Genomic DNA, 12479 nt, shown 5'->3' on the forward strand with positions numbered 1-12479 from the left:
TTTTTTTTTTATTTGGTTTCTAAATTCTTCCTGAAAAAATCATTTTATTCTATTACTTTTTTTTCCTAAAGTCTCCCTGAAAAAAAAAAAAAAATCAGTGGGAGATTAATATTGCCCTTTCTGCTTGTGTGCCAGTCTTGACTCCTGGGTGTGCCATCTCTCTCTCTCTCTCTCCAATTGTGGGCCATAGAAAGCCTATTATTTTTTTAGCTTGATTTGGGTTCCAAAATCTACCTGAAAAAATCACTACATCAATCAGTGGGAGATAAAGATTGGCCTCTGGGCTTGTGTGCCACTCCTGACTCCTGTGTGCGTCATCTCTCACTCAGTGGGCCATAGAAAGCCTTTTTTTGTTATATTTGTTTTCTAAATTCTCCCTGAAAAAATCATTTTATTTTATTTGGTTTCTAAATTCTTCCTGAAAAAATCATTTTATTCTATTATTTTTTTTTCCTAAAGTCTCCCTGAAAAAAAAAAAAACAAATCAGTGGGAGATTAATCTTGCCCTTTCTGCTTGTGTGCCAGTCTTGACTCCTGGGTGTACCATCTCTCTCTCTGTCTCCAATTGTGGGCCATAGAAAGCCTATTATTTTTTTAGCTTGATTTGGGTTCCAAAATCTACCTAAAAAAATCACTACATCAATCAGTGGGAGATAAATATTGGCCTCTGGGCTTGTGTGCCACTCCTGACTCCTGTGTGCGTCATCTCTCACTCAGTGGGCCATAGAAAGCCTTTTTTTGTTTTATTTGTTTTCTAAATTCTCCCTGAAAAAATCATTTTATTTTATTTGGTTTCTAAATTCTTCCTGAAAAAATCATTTTATTCTATTATTTTTTTTTCCTAAAGTCTCCCTGAAAAAACAAAAAAAAACAAATCAGTGGGAGATTAATATTGCCCTTTCTGCTTGTGTGCCAGTCTTGACTCCTGGGTGTGCCATCTCTCTCTCTCTCTCCAATTGTGGGCCATAGAAAGCCTATTATTTTTTTAGCTTGATTTGGGTTCCAAAATCTACCTGAAAAAATCACTACATCAATCAGTGGGAGATAAATATTGGCCTCTGGGCTTGTGTGCCACTCCTGACTCCTGTGTGCGTCATCTCTCACTCAGTGGGCCATAGAAAGCCTTTTTTTGTTTTATTTGTTTTCTAAATTCTCCCTGAAAAAATCATTTTATTTTATTTGGTTTCTAAATTCTTCCTGAAAAAATCATTTTATTCTATTATTTTTTTTTCCTAAAGTCTCCCTGAAAAAAAAAAAAAAACAAATCAGTGGGAGATTAATATTGCCCTTTCTGCTTGTGTGCCAGTCTTGACTCCTGGGTGTACCATCTCTCTCTCTCTCTCCAATTGTGGGCCATAGAAAGCCTATTATTTTTTTAGCTTGATTTGGGTTCCAAAATCTACCTGAAAAAATCACTACATCAATCAGTGGGAGATAAATATTGGCCTCTGGGCTTGTGTGCCACTCCTGACTCCTGTGTGCGTCATCTCTCACTCAGTGGGCCATAGAAAGCCTTTTTTTGTTTTATTTGTTTTCTAAATTCTCCCTGAAAAAATCATTTTATTTTATTTGGTTTCTAAATTCTTCCTGAAAAAATCATTTTATTCTATTATCTTTATTTCCTAAAGTCTCCCTGAAAAAAAAAAAAAACAAATCAGTGGGAGATTAATATTGCCCTTTCTGCTTGTGTGCCAGTCTTGACTCCTAGGTGTACCATCTCTCTCTCTCTCTCCAATTGTGGGCCATAGAAAGCCTATTATTTTTTTAGCTTGATTTGGGTTCCAAAATCTACCTGAAAAAATCACTACATCAATCAGTGGGAGATAAAGATTGGCCTCTGGGCTTGTGTGCCACTCCTGACTCCTGTGTGCGTCATCTCTCACTCAGTGGGCCATAGAAAGCCTTTTTTTGTTATATTTGTTTTCTAAATTCTCCCTGAAAAAATCATTTTATTTTATTTGGTTTCTAAATTCTTCCTGAAAAAATCATTTTATTCTATTATTTTTTTTTCCTAAAGTCTCCCTGAAAAAAAAAAAAAACAAATCAGTGGGAGATTAATCTTGCCCTTTCTGCTTGTGTGCCAGTCTTGACTCCTGGGTGTACCATCTCTCTCTCTCTCTCCAATTGTGGGCCATAGAAAGCCTATTATTTTTTTAGCTTGATTTGGGTTCCAAAATCTACGTAAAAAAATCACTACATCAATCAGTGGGAGATAAATATTGGCCTCTGGGCTTGTGTGCCACTCCTGACTCCTGTGTGCGTCATCTCTCACTCAGTGGGCCATAGAAAGCCTTTTTTTGTTTTATTTGTTTTCTAAATTCTCCCTGAAAAAATCATTTTATTTTATTTGGTTTCTAAATTCTTCCTGAAAAAATCATTTTATTCTATTATTTTTTTTTCCTAAAGTCTCCCTGAAAAAACAAAAAAAAACAAATCAGTGGGAGATTAATATTGCCCTTTCTGCTTGTGTGCCAGTCTTGACTCCTGGGTGTGCCATCTCTCTCTCTCTCTCCAATTGTGGGCCATAGAAAGCCTATTATTTTTTTAGCTTGATTTGGGTTCCAAAATCTACCTGAAAAAATCACTACATCAATCAGTGGGAGATAAATATTGGCCTCTGGGCTTGTGTGCCACTCCTGACTCCTGTGTGCGTCATCTCTCACTCAGTGGGCCATAGAAAGCCTTTTTTTGTTTTATTTGTTTTCTAAATTCTCCCTGAAAAAATCATTTTATTTTATTTGGTTTCTAAATTCTTCCTGAAAAAATCATTTTATTCTATTATTTTTTTTTCCTAAAGTCTCCCTGAAAAAAAAAAAAAAACAAATCAGTGGGAGATTAATATTGCCCTTTCTGCTTGTGTGCCAGTCTTGACTCCTGGGTGTACCATCTCTCTCTCTCTCTCCAATTGTGGGCCATAGAAAGCCTATTATTTTTTTAGCTTGATTTGGGTTCCAAAATCTACCTGAAAAAATCACTACATCAATCAGTGGGAGATAAATATTGGCCTCTGGGCTTGTGTGCCACTCCTGACTCCTGTGTGCGTCATCTCTCACTCAGTGGGCCATAGAAAGCCTTTTTTTGTTTTATTTGTTTTCTAAATTCTCCCTGAAAAAATCATTTTATTTTATTTGGTTTCTAAATTCTTCCTGAAAAAATCATTTTATTCTATTATCTTTATTTCCTAAAGTCTCCCTGAAAAAAAAAAAAAACAAATCAGTGGGAGATTAATATTGCCCTTTCTGCTTGTGTGCCAGTCTTGACTCCTAGGTGTGCCATCTCTCTCTCTCTCTCCAATTGTGGGCCATAGAAAGCCTATTATTTTTTTAGCTTGATTTGGGTTCCAAAATCTACCTGAAAAAATCACTACATCAATCAGTGGGAGATAAATATTGGCCTCTGGGCTGGTGTGCCACTCCTGACTCCTGTGTGTGTCATCTCTCACTCAGTGGGCCATAGAAAGCCTTTTTTTGTTTTATTTGTTTTCTAAATTCTCCCTGAAAAAATCATTTTATTTTATTTGGTTTCTAAATTCTTCCTGAAAAAATCATTTTATTCTATTACTTTTTTTTCCTAAAGTCTCCCTGAAAAAAAAAAAAAAACAAATCAGTGGGAGATTAATATTGCCCTTTCTGCTTGTGTGCCAGTCTTGACTCCTGGGTGTGCCATCTCTCTCTCTCTCTCCAATTGTGGGCCATAGAAAGCCTATTATTTTTTTTAGCTTGATTTGGGTTCCAAAATCTACCTGAAAAAATCACTACATCAATCAGTGGGAGATAAATATTGGCCTCTGGGCTTGTGTGCCACTCCTGACTCCTGTGTGCGTCATCTCTCACTCAGTGGGCCATAGAAAGCCTTTTTTTGTTTTATTTGTTTTCTAAATTCTCCCTGAAAAAATCATTTTATTTTATTTGGTTTCTAAATTCTTCCTGAAAAAATCATTTTATTCTAATATTTTTTTTTCCTAAAGTCTCCCTGAAAAAAAAAAAAAATTAAATCAGTGGGAGATTAATATTTACATTTGTGTTTCAGTGACAGTCCTGCGTGTGTGGCATCTCTCTCATTTGTTGCCACCAACAACAGAGTGTGTAACATTGTGCCTGATTTTCGTTGTGGTCTCACTCACCTGTAAAGGGGTAGCTAAATCATACTGAAGTTATAGCTCACCGTGTAATTTGTGTGATAGCAACAAATACCGTTAGTTTGTTTACGTTTTTAAAACAATGAGGAAGTATGGTGGAAGAGGTCGTGGCCGGGGGCGTTCATTGTCAGCTGGTAATGAGGGTAGTGGTAGTGGTGGAGCATCAGCTGGTCGTGGGAAAAAAAATATTGCACCTAAGTCTGGAGCTGTGGAGCCAGGTTCGTCGTCTGGCTACACAAGGCCTCGAACGCTTCCTTTTCTGGGAGTAGGAAAACCGCTTTTAAAGCCGGAGCAGCAAGAGCAAGTTTTGGCTTATCTTGCTGACTCAGCCTCTAGCTCTTTTGCCTCCTCTCGTGAAACTGGTAAAAGTAAAAGCAGCGCGTCGTTAGTGGATGTTCACGGTCAGGGACAAGTCGCTTCCTTGTCCTCTTCAGCAAAAACAACAACAGAGAAGAATGCAGCAGGCGACACAACGGGTTACTCCATGGAGCTCTTTACACATACCGTCCCTGGCTTAGAAAGTGAAGCAGTTAACAGTCCATGCCCATTACAAGTTGAATCTGACATGGAGTGCACTGATGCACAGCCACAGCCAGACTACTATGCTGGTCCTTTGACTCAGACCACAACATTGCCCTCGCAGGGTAATGATCAAGAATCAGACCCTGATGAGACTATGTTGCCCCATCACGAACACTATACCACCGACCGACACGGTGACACAGACGAAGTTGCACACGAGCTACAAGAAGAGGTAATAGATGACCCAGTTCTTGACCCCGATTGGCAGCCATTGGGGGAACAGGGTGCAGGCGGCAGCAGTTCTGAAGCGGAGGAGGAGGGGCCGCAGCAGGCATCAACATCGCAACAGGTTCCATCTGCCGGGCCCGTATCTTGCCCAAAACGCGTGGCAAAGCCAAAACCTGGTGGAGGACAGCGTGGCCATCTGGTTAAAGCTCAGTCTGCAATGCCTGAAAAGGTATCCGATGCTAGAAAGAGTGCAGTCTGGCATTTTTTTAAACAACATCCAATTGATCAGCGCAAAGTCATCTGTCAAAAATGTTCAACTACCTTAAGCAGAGGACAGAATCTGAAAAGTCTCAATACAAGTTGCATGCATAGACATTTAACCACCATGCATTTGCAAGCCTGGACTAACTACCAAACGTCCCTTAAGGTTGTAGCACCCTCGGCCAATGAAGCTAGTCAGCAACGCAACATCCCTTCCGGCAGTGTAGGGCCACCATTTTCCGCACCACCTGCAGTATCTGTGCAGGTTTCTTTGCCAAGGCCAAAGCAGTCAGGGTCAGGGAATCACCAGTTTCGTAGTAGGAAACACTGCATCTAGGGCACCGGCGGCAACAATACCATCTCCCACCGTCTCTCAGTCTGCCATGTCCACCGGCACCCCCGCTAGTTCCACGATCTCCAGCTCTCCAGTCCAGCTCACCCTACATGAGACTATGGTTAGAAAAAGGAAGTACTTAGCCTCGCATCCGCGTACACAGGGTTTGAACGCACACATAGCTAGACTAATCTCGTTAGAGATGATGCCCTACCGGTTAGTTGAAAGCAAAGCTTTCAAAGTCCTGATGGACTACGCTGTACCACGCTACGAGCTACCCAGTCGACACTTTTTTTCCAGAAAAGCCATCCCAGCCCTCCACCAGCATGTTAAAGAGCGCATCGTCCATGCACTCAGGCAATCTGTGAGCACAAAGGTGCACCTGACAACAGATGCATGGACCAGTAGGCATGGCCAGGGACGTTACGTGTCCATCACGGCACACTGGGTAAATGTGGTGGATGCAGGGTCCACAGGGGACAGCAAGTTTGGGACAGTTCTGCCTAGCCCACGGTCTAGGAAACAGTTGGCTGTAGCCGTTCGCACCCCCTCCTCCTCCTCTTCGTCCTCCTGCAGAAGCGAGAGCTCGTCCACAGACCGCAGTCGCACAACCACTCCATCCGCAGCTGCCACTGTTGCACACCAGGTCTCCCATTATGGGGCAGCTACTGGCAAACGTCAGCAGGCTGTATTGGCTATGAAGTGTTTGGGCGACAACAGACACACCGCGGAAGTTCTGTCCGAGTTCTTGCAGCAAGAAACGCAGTCGTGGCTGGGCACTGTAGATCTTGAGGCAGGCAAGGTAGTGAGTGATAACGGAAGGAATTTCATGGCTGCCATCTCCCTTTCCCAACTGAAACACATTCCTTGCCTGGCTCACACCTTAAACCTGGTGGTGCAGTGCTTCCTGAAAAGTTATCCGGGGTTATCCGACCTGCTCCTCAAAGTGCGTGGACTTTGCTCACATATCCGCCGTTCGCCCGTACACTCCAGCCGTATGCAGACCTATCAGCGTTCTTTGAACCTTCCCCAGCATCGCCTAATCATAGACGTTGCAACAAGGTGGAACTCAACACTGCACATGCTTCAGAGACTGTGCGAACAGAGGCGGGCTGTTATGTTTTTGTGGGAGGATACACATACACGGGCAGGCAGTAGGATGGCAGACATGGAGTTGTCAGGTGTGCAGTGGTCGAAGATTCAAGACATGTGTCAAGTCCTTCAGTGTTTTGAGGAATGCACACGGCTGGTTAGTGCAGACAACGCCATAATAAGCATGAGCATCCCCCTAATGCGTCTGCTGATGCAAAGTTTGACGCACATAAAGGATCAGGCGTCTGCAGCTGAGGAAGAGGAAAGCCTTGATGACAGTCAGCCATTGTCTGGCCAGGGCAGTGTACAGGACGAGTTAGCGGGCGAAGAGGAGGAGGAGGACGAGGAGGATGATGGGGATGATTATATTTTTAATGAGGAAGCTTTTCCGGGGCCACTGGAAATTGGTGGCGCGGCAAGGCCGGGTTCTGGTTTTTGGAGGGACACAAGTGACGTGGATTTGCCTGAAACTGCCCCTCAACCAAGCACAACCGCAGATTTGAGAACTGGAACTTTGGCCCACATGGCGGATTATGCCTTACGTATCCTCAAAAGGGACACACGCATAACTAAAATGATGAACGATGACGATTACTGGTTGGCCTGCCTCCTTGATCCTCGCTATAAAGGCAAATTGCAAAATATAATGCCACATGAGAACTTGGAACTAATATTAGCAACCAAACAATCAACTCTTGTTGACCGTTTGCTTCTGGCATTCCCTGCACACAGCGCCCGTGATCGTTCTCACACGAGCTGCAGGGGCCAGCAGACCAGAGGAGTTAGAGGGGCAGAAATCAGAAGTGGCGTTGGCCAGAGGGGTTTTCTGACCAGGTTGTGGAGTGATTTTGCTATGACCGCAGACAGGACAGGTACTGCAGCATCAATTCAAAGTGACAGGAGACAACATTTGTCCAGTATGGTTACAAACTATTTTTCATCCCTTATCGATGTTCTCCCTCAACCCTCATTCCCATTTGATTACTGGGCATCAAAATTAGACACCTGGCCAGAATTGGCAGAATATGCATTGCAGGAGCTTGCTTGCCCGGCAGCTAGTGTCCTATCAGAAAGAGTATTCAGTGCTGCAGGTTCAATACTAACAGAATAAAGGACTCGTCTGGCTACCCAAAATGTAGATGATCTAACCTTCATTAAAATGAACCACAACTGGATTTCGAAATCTTTTGCCCCACCTTGCCCGGCTGACACCTAGCTTTCCTATGAAAAGGTCTTGCCTGTGGACTATTCTGAATGCCTTTTCCAATCTCGTAATTTTCTGCACCTGATTGTCCAGCATACGACATGTTTACACCTCACTAAATGGCCAAACTCCCCACACGGGGCCGTGGTATCGACACTTGGCGACAGCACCCGTGAGAGTGCTGTTTGTCTGAAGAGGTGGGTGTGCCCGCTTTTGGTCGACGGCACTGCCACTGGGTCCCTCCTAGTACAATAAAGTGTCTCTGGCGGTGGTGGTGCGCACCCAACGTCAGACACACCTTTGTAATATGAGGGGCCCTGGGCCTGTACCGCCGGCCACAAGACAGTCCCCCCCCCCAGCTCAAACAGTGCTCTACCACTTGCAAAATTATCTCACAGCTCCACCAATGTTTAGTCTATGCGCTGACATCCTTCAATGCCTGCCACTGACAATACCATTGTATTGACATTTTTGTTATGTTAGGCCTTCGAAGCCTGTCTGCGGTCACTCCTTCCACTAGGCCTCCACTGACCACACCACTGCTGCCCGTGTACCCCTGGAACCAATTTAAAATTGCCTACAGCCATGTGTTATTATTTTAGGCCTTCGATGCCTGTCTGCGGTCACTCCTTACAATATGCCTCCACTGACCACACCACTGCTGCCCGTGTACCCCTGGAACCAATTTAAAATTGCCTACAGCCAGCCCAATTTTTTTATTTTAGGCCTTCGATGCCTGTCTGCGGTCCATTCTTTCTACTACTACTACACTGACCAGGCCACTGCTGCCCGTGTACCCCTGGAACCAATTTAAAATTGCCTACAGCCATGTGCTATTATTTTAGGCCTTCGATGCCTGTCTGCGGTCACTCCTTACAATATGCCTCCACTGACCACACCACTGCTGCCCGTGTACCCCTGGAACCAATTTAAAATTGCCTACAGCCAGCCCAATTTTTTTATTTTAGGCCTTCGATGCCTGTCTGCGGTCCATTCTCTCTACTACTACTACACTGACCAGGCCACTGCTGCCCGTGTACCCCTGGAACCAATTTAAAATTGCCTACAGCCATGTGTTATTATTTTAGGCCTTCGATGCCTGTCTGCGGTCACTCCTTACAATATGCCTCCACTGACCACACCACTGCTGCCCGTGTACCCCTGGAACCAATTTAAAATTGCCTACAGCCATGTGTTATTATTTTAGGCCTTCGATGCCTGTCTGTGGTCACTCCTTCCACTAGGCCTCCACTGACCACACCACTGCTGCCCGTGTACCCCTGGAACCAATTTAAAATTGCCTACAGCCATGTGTTATTATTTTAGGCCTTCGATGCCTGTCTGCGGTCACTCCTTACAATATGCCTCCACTGACCACACCACTGCTGCCCGTGTACCCCTGGAACCAATTTAAAATTGCCTACAGCCATGTGTTATTATTTTAGGCCTTCGATGCCTGTCTGCGGTCACTCCTTCCACTAGGCCTCCACTGACCACACCACTGCTGCCCGTGTACCCCTGGAACCAATTTAAAATTGCCTACAGCCAGCCCAATTTTTTTACTTTAGGCCTTCGATGCCTGTCTGCGGTCACTCCTTCCACTAGGCCTCCACTGACCACACCACTGCTGCCCGTGTACCCCTGCAACCAATTTAAAATTGCCTACAGCCATGTGTTATTATTTTAGGCCTTCGATGCCTGTCTGTGGTCACTCCTTCCACTAGGCCTCCACTGACCACACCACTGCTGCCCGTGTACCCCTGGAACCAATTTAAAATTGCCTACAGCCATGTGTTATTATTTTAGGCCTTCGATGCCTGTCTGCGGTCACTCCTTACAATATGCCTCCACTGACCACACCACTGCTGCCCGTGTACCCCTGGAACCAATTTAAAATTGCCTACAGCCAGCCCAATTTTTTTATTTTAGGCCTTCGATGCCTGTCTGCAGTCCATTCATTCTACTACTACTACACTGACCAGGCCACTGCTGCCCGTGTACCCCTGGAACCAATTTAAAATTGCCTACAGCCATGTGTTATTATTTTAGGCCTTCGATGCCTGTCTGCGGTCACTCCTTACAATATGCCTCCACTGACCACACCACTGCTGCCCGTGTACCCCTGGAACCAATTTAAAATTGCCTACAGCCATGTGTTATTATTTTAGGCCTTCGATGCCTGTCTGTGGTCACTCCTTCCACTAGGCCTCCACTGACCACACCACTGCTGCCCGTGTACCCCTGGAACCAATTTAAAATTGCCTACAGCCATGTGTTATTATTTTAGGCCTTCGATGCCTGTCTGCGGTCACTCCTTATAATATGCCTCCACTGACCACACCACTGCTGCCCGTGTACCCCTGGAACCAATTTAAAATTGCCTACAGCCAGCCCAATTTTTTTATTTTAGGCCTTCGATGCCTGTCTGCGGTCCATTCTTTCTACTACTACTACACTGACCAGGCCACTGCCGCCCGTGTACCCCTGGAACCAATTTAAAATTGCCTACAGCCATGTGTTATTATTTTAGGCCTTCGATGCCTGTCTGCGGTCACTCCTTACAATATGCCTCCACTGACCACACCACTGCTGCCCGTGTACCCCTAGAACCAATTTAAAATTGCCTACAGCCAGCCCAATTTTTTTATTTTAGGCCTTCGATGCCTGTCTGCGGTCCGTTCTTTCTACTACTACTACACTGAGCAGGCCACTGCTGCCCGTGTACCCCTGGAACCAATTTAAAATTGCCTACAGCCATGTGTTATTATTTTAGGCCTTCGATGCCTGTCTGTGGTCACTCCTTCCACTAGGCCTCCACTGACCACACCACTGCTGCCCGTGTACCCCTGGAACCAACATCAGAAAATATAAAAATAAGTATTTTGCTTATAAAAAAGAAAATACTGGAGAGATATCAAATGCAGACATTTTAACATTAAAAACAAACACATACAACAAAAATCTGGTACAGTACTAAAAATGGCCACCAGCTACAATAACTTTCTCCTGCAAGTAGTTAACTGAAAGTTTTTTTCAATTTAAAACACAGATATGGCATCCACCGAGTGTTGTCCTGTCGCGTCTTCTTTATATTATTGCCAAGAAGATGCAAAACAATGAAAATAATAAAATCATTATTTACCAAAAAAATAGAGTAAGTCAAAACCACATCGCAAATAAACATTCATTACAAATAAAGAAGCAGGGCGCGTCCGAGGGTGAGTATATACCTAATAAGAATATAATCACCCTCGGACGCGCCCTGCTTCTTTCCGACAGCCTTCCTTCCTAAGAATCAGCCCTTCCGTGGTGTAGAGAGAGGGTTTGTTACACTCCAAGGTGTTCCCCAGGTTGCCTTTCCTGAGCTTCGATCTTCATGCTCTCGTTTAGTAGTTGTCGGAAAATAGGCTGCATTAGGCCTACAAATTGGGTATGGGGTGGAGAGAGATGGTGTGTTACACTCCAAGGTGTTCCCCCGGTTTCCTTGCCATTGCTTCGGTCTTCCGGCTCTCGTTTAGTAGTTGATGGAAACTACGCTGCATTAGGCCTACAAATTGGGTATGGGGTGTAGAGAGATGTTGTGTTCCACTCCAAGGTGTTCCCCAGGTTTCCTCGCCAATGCTTCGATCTTCATGCTCTCGTTTAGTAGTTCTTGGAAACTACACTGCATTAGGCCTACAAATTGGGTATGGGGTGTAGAGAGATGGTGTGTTCCACTCCAAGGTGTTCCCCAGGTTGCCTTTCCTGAGCTTCGATCTTCCGGCTCTCGTTTAGTAGTTGTTGGAAACTACGCTGCATTAGGCCTACAAATTGGGTATGGGGTGTAGAGAGATGGTGTGTTCCACTCCAAGGTGTTCCCCAGGTTGCTTTTCCTGAGCTTCGATCTTCCGGCTCTCGTTTAGTAGTTGTTGGAAACTACGCTGCATTAGGCCTACAAATTGGGTATGGGGTGTAGAGAGATGGTGTGTTCCACTCCAAAGTGTTCCCCAGGTTTCCTCGCCAATGCTTCGATCATCATGCTCTCGTTTAGTAGTTGTTGGAAACTACACTGCATTAGGCCTACAAATTGGGTATGGAGTGTAGAGAGATGGTGTGTTCCACTCCAAGGTGTTCTCCAGGTTGCCTTTCCTGAGCTTCGATCTTCCGGCTCTCGTTTAGTAGTTGTTGGAAACTACGCTGCATTAGGCCTACAAATTGGGTATGGGGTGTAGAGAGATGGTGTGTTCCATTCCAAGGTGTTCCCCAGGTTTCCTCGCCAATGCTTCGATCATCATGCTCTCGTTTAGTAGTTGTTGGAAACTACGCTGCATTAGGCCTACAAATTGGGTATGGGGTGTAGAGAGATGGTGTGTTCCTCTCCAAGGTGTTCTCCAGGTTGCCTTTCCTGAGCTTCGATCTTCCGGCTCTCGTTTAGTAGTTGTTGGAAACTACGCTGCATTAGGCCTACAAATTGGGTATGGGGTGTAGAGAGATGGTGTGTTCCACTCCAAGGTGTTCCCCAGGTTTCCTCGCCAATGCTTCGATCATCATGCTCTCATTTAGTAGTTGTTGGAAACTACGCTGCATTAGGCCTACAAATTGGGTATGGGGTGTAGAGAGATGGTGTGTTCCACTCCAAGGTGTTCTCCAGGTTGCCTTTCCTGAGCTTCGATCTTCCGGCTCTCGTTTAGTAGTTGTTGGAAACTACGCTGCATTAGGCC

This window comes from Ranitomeya imitator, chromosome 7 (genome assembly GCF_032444005.1).
Source record: "Ranitomeya imitator isolate aRanImi1 chromosome 7, aRanImi1.pri, whole genome shotgun sequence".
NCBI classification, from domain to species: domain Eukaryota; kingdom Metazoa; phylum Chordata; class Amphibia; order Anura; family Dendrobatidae; genus Ranitomeya; species Ranitomeya imitator.